This window comes from Pseudophryne corroboree, chromosome 1, assembly GCF_028390025.1.
Source record: "Pseudophryne corroboree isolate aPseCor3 chromosome 1, aPseCor3.hap2, whole genome shotgun sequence".
Classification (NCBI taxonomy): domain Eukaryota; kingdom Metazoa; phylum Chordata; class Amphibia; order Anura; family Myobatrachidae; genus Pseudophryne; species Pseudophryne corroboree.
The window spans coordinates 999,750,259-999,762,378 of NC_086444.1; the positions used below are offsets into that span (position 1 = coordinate 999,750,259).

Consider the following 12,120-nt stretch of genomic DNA (forward strand, 5'->3'; position numbering starts at 1 on the left):
CTTCACACTCCGGTCACTGAGGGTGCAGGGCGCTGGGGGGGGCGCCCTGAGGACAATATATGACACCTTGGCTGGCAAATCTACATCATATATAGTCCTAGAGGCTATATAGATGTAAAATTACCCCTGCCAGTATTCCAGAAAAAGCGGGAGAAAGTCAGTTGAAAAAGGGGCGGGGCTTCTCCCTCAGCACACTGGCGCCATTTTCTCTTCACAGTGCAGCTGGAAGACAGCTCCCCAGGCTCTCCCCTGTAGTTTTCAGGCTCAAAGGGTTAAAAAGAGAGGGGGGGCACAAAATTTAGGCGCAATATTGTATATACAAGCAGCTATTGGGAAAAATTCACTCAATATAGTGTTAATCCCAAAATTATATAGCGCTCTGGTGTGTGCTGGCATACTCTCTCTCTGTCTCCCCAAAGGGCTGTGTGGGGTCCTGTCCTCAGTCAGAGCATTCCCTGTGTGTGTGTGCGGTGTGTCGGTACGGCTGTGTCGACACGTTTGATGAGGAGGCTTATGTGATGGCAGAGCAGATGCCGATAAATGTGATGTCGCCCCCTGTGGGGCCGACACCAGAGTGGATGGATAGGTGGAAGGTATAAACCGACAGTGTCAACTCCTTACATAAAAGGCTGGATGACGTAACAGCTATGGGACAGCCGGCTTCTCAGCCCGCGCCTGCCCAGGCGTCTCAAAGGCCATCAGGGGCTCAAAAACGCCTGCTCCCTCAGATGGCAGACACAGATGTCGACACGGAGTCTGACTCCAGTGTCGACGAGGTTGAGACATATACACAATCCACTAGGAACATCCGTTACATGATCCCGGCAATAAAAAATGTGTTACACATTTCTGACATTAACCCAAGTACCACTAAAAAAAAAAAAAAGAAAAAGGGTTTTATGTTTGGGGAGAAAAAGCAGGTAGTGTTTTGTCCCCCCATCAAATGAGTGAATGAAGTGTGAAAAAGCGTGGGTTCCCCCGATAAGAAACTGGTAATTTCTAAAAAGTTACTGATGGCGTACCCTTTCCCGCCAGAGGATAAGTTACGCTGGGAGATATCCTCTAGGGTGGATAAGGCGCTCACACGTTTGTCAAAAAAGGTGGCACTGCCGTCTTAGGATACGGCCACTTTGAAGGTACCTGCTGATAAAAAGCAGGAGGCTATCCTGAAGTCTGTATTTACACACTCAGGTACTAGACTGAGACCTGCAGATAGTGCTGCTGCAGCGTGGTCTATAACCCTGTCAAACAGGGATACTATTTTGCGAACATAAGACGTCGTCTTATATATGAGGGATGCACAGAGGGATATTTTGCCGGCTGGCATCCAGAATTAATGCAATGTCCATTCTGTCAGGAGGGTATTAGAGACCCGACACTGGACAGGTGATGCTGACTTTAAAAGGCACATAGAGCCTTATAAGGGTGAGGAATTGTTTGGGGATGGTCTCTGGGACCTCGTATCCACAGCAACAGCTGGGAAGAAAAATTTTTACCTCAGGTTTCCTCACAGCCTAAGAAAGCACTGTATTATCGGGTACAGTCCTTTCGGCTTCAGAAAAGCAAGCGGGTCAAAGGCGCTTCCTTTCTGCACAGAGACGAGGGAAGAGGGAAAAAGCTGCACCAGTCAGCCAGTTCCCAGAATCAAAATTCTTCCCCCGCTTCCTCTGAGTCCACCGCATGACGCGGGGGCTCCACAGGCGTAGCCAGGTACGGTGGGGGGCCGCCTCAAAAATTTCAGCGATCAGTGGGCTCGCTCACAGGTGGATCCCTGGATCCTTCAAGTAGTATCTCAGGGGTACAAGCTGGAATTCGAGGCGTCTCCCCCCCGCCGTTTCCTCAAATCTGCCTTGCCGACAACTCCCTCAGGCAGGGAGGCTGTGCTAGAGGCAATTCACAAGCTGTATTCCCAGCAGGTGATAGTCAAGGTGCCCCTACTTCAACAAGGAATGGGTTACTATTCCACACTGTTTGTGGTACCGAAACCGGACGGTTCGGTGAGACCCATTTTAAATTTGAAATCCTTGAACACATACATAAAAAAATTCAAGTTCAAGATGGAATCGCTCAGGGCGGTTATTGCAAGCCTGGAGGAGGGGGATTACATGGTATCCCTGGACATCAAGGATGCTTACCTACATGTCCCAATTTACCATCCTCACCAGGAGTACCTCAGATTTGTGGTACAGGATTGCCATTACCAATTCCAAACACTGCCGTTTGGACTGTCCACGGCACCGAGGGTCTTTACCAAGGTAATGGCAGAAATGATGATACTCCTTCGAAAAAAGGGAGTTTTAATTATCCCGTACTTGGACGATCTCCTTATAAAGGCGAGGTCCAAGGAGCAGTTGTTGGTCGGAGTAGCACTATCTCGGGAAGTGCTGCAACAGCACGGATGGATTCTATACATTCCAAAGTCACAGCTGGTTCCTACCACACGCCTACTGTTCCTGGGGATGGTTCTGGACACAGAACAGAAAAAAGTGTTTCTCCCGCAGGAGAAAGCCAAGGAGCTGTCATCTCTAGTCAGAGACCTCCTGAAACCAAAACAGGTATCGGTGCATCACTGCACACGAGTCCTGGGAAAAATGGTAGCTTCTTACGAAGCAAAATTCCATTCGGCAGGTTCCATGCAAGAACCTTTCAGTGGGACCTCTTGGACAAGTGGTCGGGATCGCATCTTCAGATGCATCGGCTGATAACCCTGTCTCCAAGGACCAGGGTATCTCTACTGTGGTGGCTGCAGAGTGCTCATCTTCAAGAGGGCCGCAGATTCGGCATACAGGACTGGGTCCTGGTAACCACGGATGCCAGCCTTCGAGGCTGGGGGGCAGTCACACAGGGAAGAAATTTCCAAGGACTTTGGTCAAGTCAGGAGTCGTCCCTACACATAAATATTCTGGAACTGAGGGCCATTTACAATGCCCTAAGTCTGGCAAGGCCTCTGCTTCAAAACCAGCCGGTACTGATCCAATCAGACAACATCACGGCAGTCGCCCATGTAAACCGACAGGGCGGCACAAGAAGCAGGATGGCGATGGCAGAAGCCACAAGGATTCTCCGATGGGCGGAAAATCACGTCTTAGCACTGTCAGCAGTGTTCATTCCGGGAGTGGACAACTGGGAAGAAGACTTCCTCAGCAGACACGACCTACACCCGGGAGTGTGGGGACTTCATCCAGAAGTCTTACAACTGTTGGTAAACCGTTGGGAAAGGCCACAGGTGGACATGATGGCGTCCCGCCTAAACAAAAAACTAGATATTGCGCCAGGTCAAGGGACCCTCAGGCAATAGCTGTGGACGCTCTAGTGACACCGTGGGTGTACCAGTCGGTTTATGTATTCCCTCCTCTGCCTCTCATACCAAAGGTACTGAGAATAATAAGAAAACGAGGAGTAAGAACAATACTCATGGTTCCGGATGGGCCAAGAAGAGCTTGGTACCCAGAACTTCAAGAAATGATATCAGAGGACCCATGGCCTCTACCGCTCAGACAGGATCTGCTACAGCAGGGGCCCTGTCTGTTCCAAGACTTACCGTGGCTGCGTTTGACGGCATGGCGGTTGAATTCCGGATCCTAAAGGAAAAGGGCATTCCGGAAGAAGTCATTCCTACGCTGATAAAAGCCAGGAAAGAAGTAACCGCAAACCATTATCACCGTATTTGGCGAAAATATGTTGCGTGGTGTGAGGCCAGGAAGGCCCCAACAGAGGAATTTCAGCTGGGTCGTTTTCTGCACTTCCTACAGTCAGGGGTGACTATGTGCCTAAAATTGGGTTCCATTAAGGTCCAGATTTCGGCTCTGTCGATTTTCTTCCAGAAAGAATTGGCTTCACTGCCTGGAGTTCAGACATTTGTAAAGGGAGTGCTACATATTCAGCCCCCTTTTGTGCCTCCTGTGGCACCTTGGGATCTCAACGTGGTGTTGAGTTTCTTAAAATCACATTGGTTTGAGCCACTTAAAACTGTGGATTTGAAATATCTCACGTGGAAAGTGGTCATGTTATTGGCCTTGGCTTCGGCCAGGCGTGTGTCAGAATTGGCGGCTTTGTCATGTAAAAGCCCTTATCTGATTTTCCATATGGATAGGGCAGAATTGAGGACTCGTCCCCAGTTTCTCCCTAGGGTGGTATCAGCTTTTCACTTGAACCAACCTATTGTAGTGCCTGCGGCTACTAGGGACTTGGAAGATTCCAAGTTACTGGACGTAGTCAGGGCCTTAAAAATTTATATTTCCAGGACGGCTGGAGTCAGGAAAACTGACTCGCTTTTTATCCTGTAGGCACCCAACAAAATAGGTGCTCCTGCTTCTAAGCAGACTATTGCTCGCTGAATTTGTAGCACAATTCAGCTGGAGCATTCTGCGGCTGGATTGCCGCATCCTAAATCAGTAAAAGCCCGTTCCACGAGGAAAGTGGGCTCATCTTGGGCGGCTGCCCGAGGGGTCTCGGCTTTACAATTTTGCCGAGCTGCAACTTGGTCAGGGGCAAACACGTTTGCTAAATTCTACAAAATTGATACCCTGGCTGAGGAGGACCTTGAGTTCTCTCATTTCGGTGCTGCAGAGTCATCCGCACTCTCCCGCCCGTTTGGGAGCTTTGGTATAATCCCCATGGTCCTTACGGAGTTCCCAGCATCCACTAGGACGTCAGAGAAAATAAGATTTTACTCACCGGTAAATCTATTTCTTGTAGTCCGTAGTGGATGCTGGGCGCCCATCCCAAGTGCGGATTGTCTGCAATACTTGTATGTAGTTATTGCCTAACTAAGGGTTATTGTTGAGCCATCTGTTGAGAGGCTCAGTTATATTTCATACTGTTAACTGGGTGTAGTATCACGAGTTATACGGTGTGATTGGTGTGGCTGGTATGAGTCTTACCCGGGATTCAAAATCCTTCCTTATTGTGTCGGCTCTTCCGGGCACAGTATCCTAACTGAGGTCTGGAGGAGGGTCATAGTGGGAGGAGCCAGTGCACACCAGATAGTACCTAATCTTTCTTTTAGAGTGCCCAGTCTCCTGCGGAGCCCGTCTATTCCCCATGATCCTTACGGAGTTCCCAGCATCCACTACGGACTACGAGAAATAGATTTACCGGTGAGTAAAATCTTATTTTTACAGGGAATGAGGTAGTGAAGATTGTGTGGCAAGGTCATTTTGTCTGTGGAATAAGAGGGACAGGATCATCTCGCTACTTTTTTTTTTTTTTATTACGCACTGAGACCGAAGCGTCCAATCGATCACCCCTTTTCCAGCTGTTAATAGATTGCAAGTTCGTATGGATAAGGAACCACTGTGTTGCATTATTAGAAATTAATATTATTCACAGTTTTGTCGTGTACAGTCACACTAAAATTCTGTATACATATAAATTCACTAAATAACGTCTGATGACTTGTCCTATGAGTTTAATATACTTGATTATGATGTTTTGGTTGTTGGCTACTTTCCATCCTTGAAAATAGTGTGAACAAGTAATAGCCGTACAGTTGCATCTATGTGTGGTTTGTGTGCCAACTTCTGATGGCGTGAGGGAAGTAGTTCCAGAACTCGGGAACGTGTGGGAGCATCTTGTTTCCGGTTTCTAACAAATGAACAATGGGGGTCATTCCGACCCGTTCGCACGCAGCGGTTTATTGCTGCGATGCGAACAGGTGCGGAATGCGCATGCGCGGCGGCCGCAGTGTGTGCGCGCCCGATGTTGCCCGGCGACAGGGGTCGCAGGTTACGTTGCGTCTAAAGAAGAAAGCGGTTGCAGGACGGACCGCAAAGAAGATTGACAGGAAGAAGGCGTTCCAGGGCGGAACCGGAGCATTTGGAGCAGTTTATGGGGAGTGGTGAGTAAAACGCAGGCGTGTCCAGGAGAACGGAGGGCGGAGGAGTGACGTCCAAGCAGGGCCCATCATCGCTGGATCCATCGCACAGGGTAAGTAGGTATAGGCCTAGACTAGTTTTGCTTGAATTTTTTTTAGCTTAGCAGGGCTGCACAAGCGATCGCAGCCCCGCTAGGCTAAAATACACTCCCCCATAAGCGTGTGCTAGTTGATCACAGCAGCAGCAAAAAGTTGCTGGCTGCGATCAACTCGGAATGACCTCCTATAGCTGTACTTCTTGGTGAGTGGGTTCACACCCGAATGATGGATCAGCCAGACGCTCAACTGGCCAACCGCTGCAATGGTTTGGTAAGTATTGTGCACAAACGACTTGTACATACACACCAATCCGCCGCCCGACATGCCTGGACACAGCACCTGGTAGTGAAATCTGCATATGGGTCAGCGGGTCGGCCGTACACACAGGCAGATGTACCAATATATCTGCAAGATGTATCAGCATTGGTTGTGCTGCACTACCGACATGATATCTAGGAACAATGTTGTTAGCGACTGTACACACCCGCCGATGAACTTAACAATATTTCTCTGACGTCCTAGTGGATGCTGGGACTCCGTCAGGACCATGGGGATTAGCGGCTCCGCAGGAGACAGGGCACAAAAATAAAGCTTTAGGATCAGGTGGTGTGCACTGGCTCCTCCCCTATGACCCTCCTCCAAGCCTCAGTTAGGTTTTTGTGCCCGTCCGAGCAGGGTGCAATCTAGGTGGCTCTCCTAAAGAGCTGCTTAGAAAAAGTTATTAGGTTTTTTTATTTTCAGTGAGACCTGCTGGCAACAGGCTCACTGCTACGAGGGACTTAGGGGAGAGAAGTGAACTCACCTGCGTGCAGGATGGATTGGCTTCTTAGGTTACTGGACACCATTAGCTCCAGAGGGATCGAACACAGGCCCAGCCATGGAGTCCGGTCCCGGAGCCGCGCCGCCGACCCCCTTGCAGATGCCGAAAAGTGAAGAGGTCCAGAAACCGGCGGCAGAAGACTTTTCAGTCTTCATGAGGTAGCGCACAGCACTGCAGCTGTGCGCCATTGTTGTCACACACTTCACACCAGCGGTCACGGAGGGTGCAGGGCGCTGGGGGGGGCGCCCTGGGCAGCAATGATAATACCTTATTCTGGCTAAAAAATACATCACATATAGTCTCTGGGGCTATATGGATGTATTTAACCCCTGCCAGGTCTCAGAAAAACGGGAGAAGAAGCCCGCCGAAAAGGGGGCGGGGCCTATTCTCCTCAGCACACAGCGCCATTTTCCCTCACAGAAATGCTGGTGGGAAGGCTCCCAGGCTCTCCCCTGCACTGCACTACAGAAACAGGGTTAAAACAGAGAGGGGGGGCACTTATTTGGCGATATGATTATATATATTAAGATGCTATAAGGGAAAAACACTTATATGAAGGTTGTCCCTGTATAATTATAGCGTTTTGGTGTGTGCTGGCAAACTCTCCCTCTGTCTCCCCAAAGGGCTAGTGGGGTCCTGTCCTCTATCAGAGCATTCCCTGTGTGTGTGCTGTGTGTCGGTACGTGTGTGTCGACATGTATGAGGACGATGTTGGTGAGGAGGCGGAGCAATTGCCTGTAATGGTGATGTCACTCTCTAGGGAGTCGACACCGGAATGGATGGCTTATTTAAGGAATTACGTGATAATGTCAACACGCTGCAAGGTCGGTTGACGACATGAGACGGCCGGCAAACAAAATAGTACCTGTCCAGGCGTCTCAAACACCGTCAGGGGCATTAAAACGCCCATTTTACCTCAGTCGGTCGACACAGACACAGACATGGACACTGACTCCAGTGTCGACGCTGAAGAAACAAACGTATTTTCCTTTAGGGCCACACGTTAATTGTTAAGGGCAATGAAGGAGGTGTTACATATTTTCTCTATCGTCCTAGTGGATGCTGGGGTTCCTGAAAGGACCATGGGGGAATAGCGGCTCCGCAGGAGACAGGGCACAAAAAGTAAAGCTTTAGGATCAGGTGGTGTGCACTGGCTCCTCCCCCTATGACCCTCCTCCAAGCCTCAGTTAGATTTTTGTGCCCGGCCGAGAAGGGTGCAATCTAGGTGGCTCTCCTAAAGAGCTGCTTAGAAAAGTTTAGCTTTAGGTTTTTTATTTTACAGTGAGTCCTGCTGGCAACAGGATCACTGCAACGAGGGACTTAGGGGAGAAGAAGTGAACTCACCTGCGTGCAGGATGGATTGGCTTCTTTGGCTACTGGACATTAGCTCCAGAGGGACGATCACAGGTACAGCCTGGATGGTCACCGGAGCCTCGCCGCCGGCCCCCTTGCAGATGCTGAAACAAGAAGAAGGTCCAGAATCGGCGGCATGAAGACTCCTCAGTCTTCTTAAGGTAGCGCACAGCACTGCAGCTGTGCGCCATTTCCTCTCAGCACACTTCACACGGCAGTCACTGAGGGTGCAGGGCGCTGGAAGGGGGGCGCCCTGGGAGGCAATGAAAACCTATTTTTGGCTAAAAATACCTCACATATAGCCTCCGGGGGCTATATGGAGATATTTAACCCCTGCCAGAATCCGTTAAGAGCGGGAGACGAGGCCGCCGAAAAAGGGGCGGGGCCTATCTCCTCAGCACACCGCCATTTTCCCTCACAGAAAGGCTGGAGGGAAGGCTCCCAGGCTCTCCCCTGCACTGCACTACAGAAACAGGGTTAAAACAGAGAGGGGGGGCACTAATTTGGCGTTAGAAATATATAAAAAAGATGCTATAAGGGAAAACACTTATATAAGGTTGTCCCTATATAATTATAGCGTTTTTGGTGTGTGCTGGCAAACTCTCCCTCTGTCTCTCCAAAGGGCTAGTAGGTCCTGTCCTCTATCAGAGCATTCCCTGTGTGTGTGCTGTGTGTCGGTACGTGTGTGTCGACATGTATGAGGACGATGTTGTTGAGGAGGCGGAGCAATTGCCTGTAATGGTGATGTCACTCTCTAGGGAGTCGACACCGGAATGGATGGCTTATTTAGGGAATTACGTGATAATGTCAACACGCAGCAAGGTCGGTTGACGACATGAGACGGCCGACAAACAATTAGTACCGGTCCAGACGTCTCAAAAACACCGTCAGGGGTTTTAAAACGCCCGTTTACTTTAGTCGGTCGACACAGACACAGACAGGGACACTGAATCCAGTGTCGACGGTGAATAAACAAACGTATTCCTTATTAGGGCCACACGTTAAGGGCAATGAAGGAGGTGTTACATATTTCTGATACTACAAGTACCACAAAAGAGGGTATTATGTGGGATGTGAAAAAACTACCGTAGTTTTTCCTGAATCAGATAAATTAAATGAAGTGTGTGATGATGCGTGGGTTCCCCCCGATAGAAAATATGGGCGGTATACCCTTTCCCGCCAGAAGTTAGGGCGCGTTGGGAAACACCCCTTAGGGTGGATAAGGCGCTCACACGCTTATCAGAACAAGTGGCGGTACCGTCTATAGATAGGGCCGTCCTCAAGGAGCCAGCTGACAGGAGGCTGGAAAATATCATAAAAAGTATATACACACATACTGGTGTTATACTGCGACCAGCGATCGCCTCAGCCTGGATGTGCAGAGCTGGGGTGGCTTGGTCGGATTCCCTGACTAAAAATATTGATACCCTTGACAGGGACAGTATTTTATTGACTATAGAGCATTTAAAGGATGCATTTCTATATATGCGAGATGCACAGAGGGATATTTGCACTCTGGCATCAAGAGTAAGTGCGATGTCCATATCTGCCAGAAGATGTTTATGGACACGACAGTGGTCAGGTGATGCAGATTCCAAACGGCACAAAGGTGTATTGCCGTATAAAGGAAGAGGAGTTATTTGGGGTCGGTCCATCGGACCTGGTGGCCACGGCAACTGCTGGAAAATCCACCGTTTTTTACCCTAAGTCACATCTCTGCAGAAAAAGACACCGTCTTTTCAGCTTCAGTCCTTTCGTCCCTATAAGAGTCATATCTGCCCAGGGATAGAGGAAAGGGAAGAAGACTGCAGCAGGCAGCCCATTCCCAGGAACAGAAGCGTTCCACCGCTTCTGACAAGCTCTCAGCATGACGCTGAGACCGTACAGGACCCCTGGATCCTACAAGTAGTATCCCAGGGGTACAGATTGGAATGTCGAGACGTTTCCCCTGCGCAGGCTCCTGAAGTCTGCTTTACCAAGGTCTCCCTCCGACAAGGAGGCAGTATGGGAAACAATTCACGAGCTGTATTCCCAGCAGGTGATAATTAAATTACCCCTCCTACAACAAGAAAAGGGGTATTATTCCACACTATATTGTGGTACTGAAGCCAGAAGGCTAGGTGAGACCTATTCTAAATCTAAAAAAATTTGAACACTTACAAAGGTTCAAATCAAGATGAAGTCACTCAGAGCAGTGATAACGAACCGGGAAGAAGGGGACTATATGGTGTCCCGAGACATCAGGGATGCTTACCTCCATGTCCCAAATTTGCCCTTATCACTAAGGGTACCTCAGGTTCGTGGTACAGAACTGTCACTATCAGTTTCAGACGCTGCCGTTTGGATTGTCCACGGCACCCCGGGTCTTTACCAAGGTAATGGCCGAAATGATGGTTCTTCTTCGAAGAAAAGGCGTCTTAATTATCCCTTACTTGGACGATCTCCTGATAAGGGCAAAGTCCAGGGAACAGTTGGAGGTCGGAGTAGCACTATCTCGGATACTGTTACAACAGCAGGGGTGGATTCTAAATATTCCAAAATCGCAGCTGATCCCGACAACAAGTCTCCTGTGCTTAGGGATGATTCTAGACACAGTCCAGAAAAAGGTGTTTCTCCCGGAAGAGAAAGCCAGGGAGTTATCCGAGCTAGTCAGGAACCTCCTAAAATCAGTGCATCATTGCACAAGGGCCATGGTAAAAAAATGGTGACTTCCTTCGAAGCAATTCCAGTCGGCAGATTTCATGCAAGAACTTTTCAGTGGGATCTGCTGGACAAATGGTCCGGATCGCATCTTCAGATGCATCAGCGGATAACCCTATATCCAAGGACAAGGGTGTCTCTCCTGTGGTGGTTACAGAGTGCTCATCTTCTAGAGGGCCGCAGATTCGGCATTCAGTTTTGGATGTTGGTGACCACGGAGGCCAGCCCGAGAGGCTGGGGAGCAGTCACACAAGGAAAAAATTTCCAGGGAGTGTGATCAAGTCTGGAGACTTTTCTCCACATAAATATAGCTAAGGGTAAATTTATAATGCTCTAAGCTTAGCAAGACCTCTGCTTCAAGGTCAGCCGGTATTGATCCAGTGGGATAAAACATCACGGCAGTCGCCCACGTAAATAGACAGGGCGGCACAAGAAGCAGGAGGGCAGTGGCAAAAACTGCAAGGACTTTTCGCTGGGCGGAAAATCATGTGATAGCACTGTCAGCAGTGTTTCATTCCGGGAATGGAAACTGGGAAGCAGACTTCCTCAGTAGGCACGACCTCCACCCGGCAGAGTGGGAACTTCATGGGGAAGTTTTCCACATGATTGTAAACCGTTGGGAATTACCAAAGGTGGACATGATGGCGTCCCGTCTGAACAAAAAACGGGACAGGTATTGCGCCAGGTTAAGAGACCCTCAGGCAATAGCTGTGGACGTTCTGGTAACACCGTGGGTGTACCAGTCGGTGTATGTGTTCCATCCTCTGCTTTTCATACCTAAGGTACTGAGAATTATAAGACGTAGAGGAGTAAGAACTATACTCATGGCTCCGGATTGGCCAAGAAGGACTTGGTACCCGGAACTTCAAGAGATGCTCACAGAGGACTTATGGCCTCTGCCGCTAAGAAGGGACTTGTTTCAGCAAGTACCATGTCTGTTCCAAGACTTACCGCAGCTGCGTTTGACGGCATGGCGGTGGAACGCCGGATCCTAAGGGAAAAGGCATTCAGGAAGAGGTCATTCCTACCCTGGTCAAAGCCAGAAAGGAGGTGACCGCACAACATTATCACCACATGTGGCGAAAATATGTTGCGTGGTGTGAGGCCAGGAAGGCCCCACGAAGAAATTTCAACTCGGTCGATTCCTGCATTTCCTGCAAACAGGAGTGTCTATGGGCCTCAAATTGGGGTCCATTAAGGTTCAAATTTCGGCCCTGTCGATTTTTCTTCCAGAAAGAATTGGCTTCAGTTCCTGAAGTCCAGAAGTTTGTCAAGGGAGTATTGCATATACAACCCCCTTTTGTGCCTCCAGTGGCACTGTGGGATCTCAACG

General features: G+C 49.3%; 1 protein-coding gene across 2 annotated transcripts in view; it reads left to right on the forward strand.

Annotated features, from left to right (window-relative positions):
* CLCN3 (chloride voltage-gated channel 3) overlaps positions 1-12,120 on the forward strand; it is a 226,538-nt gene that overhangs the window by 15,089 nt on the left and 199,329 nt on the right. The gene's annotated exons all lie outside the window — the stretch shown is intronic.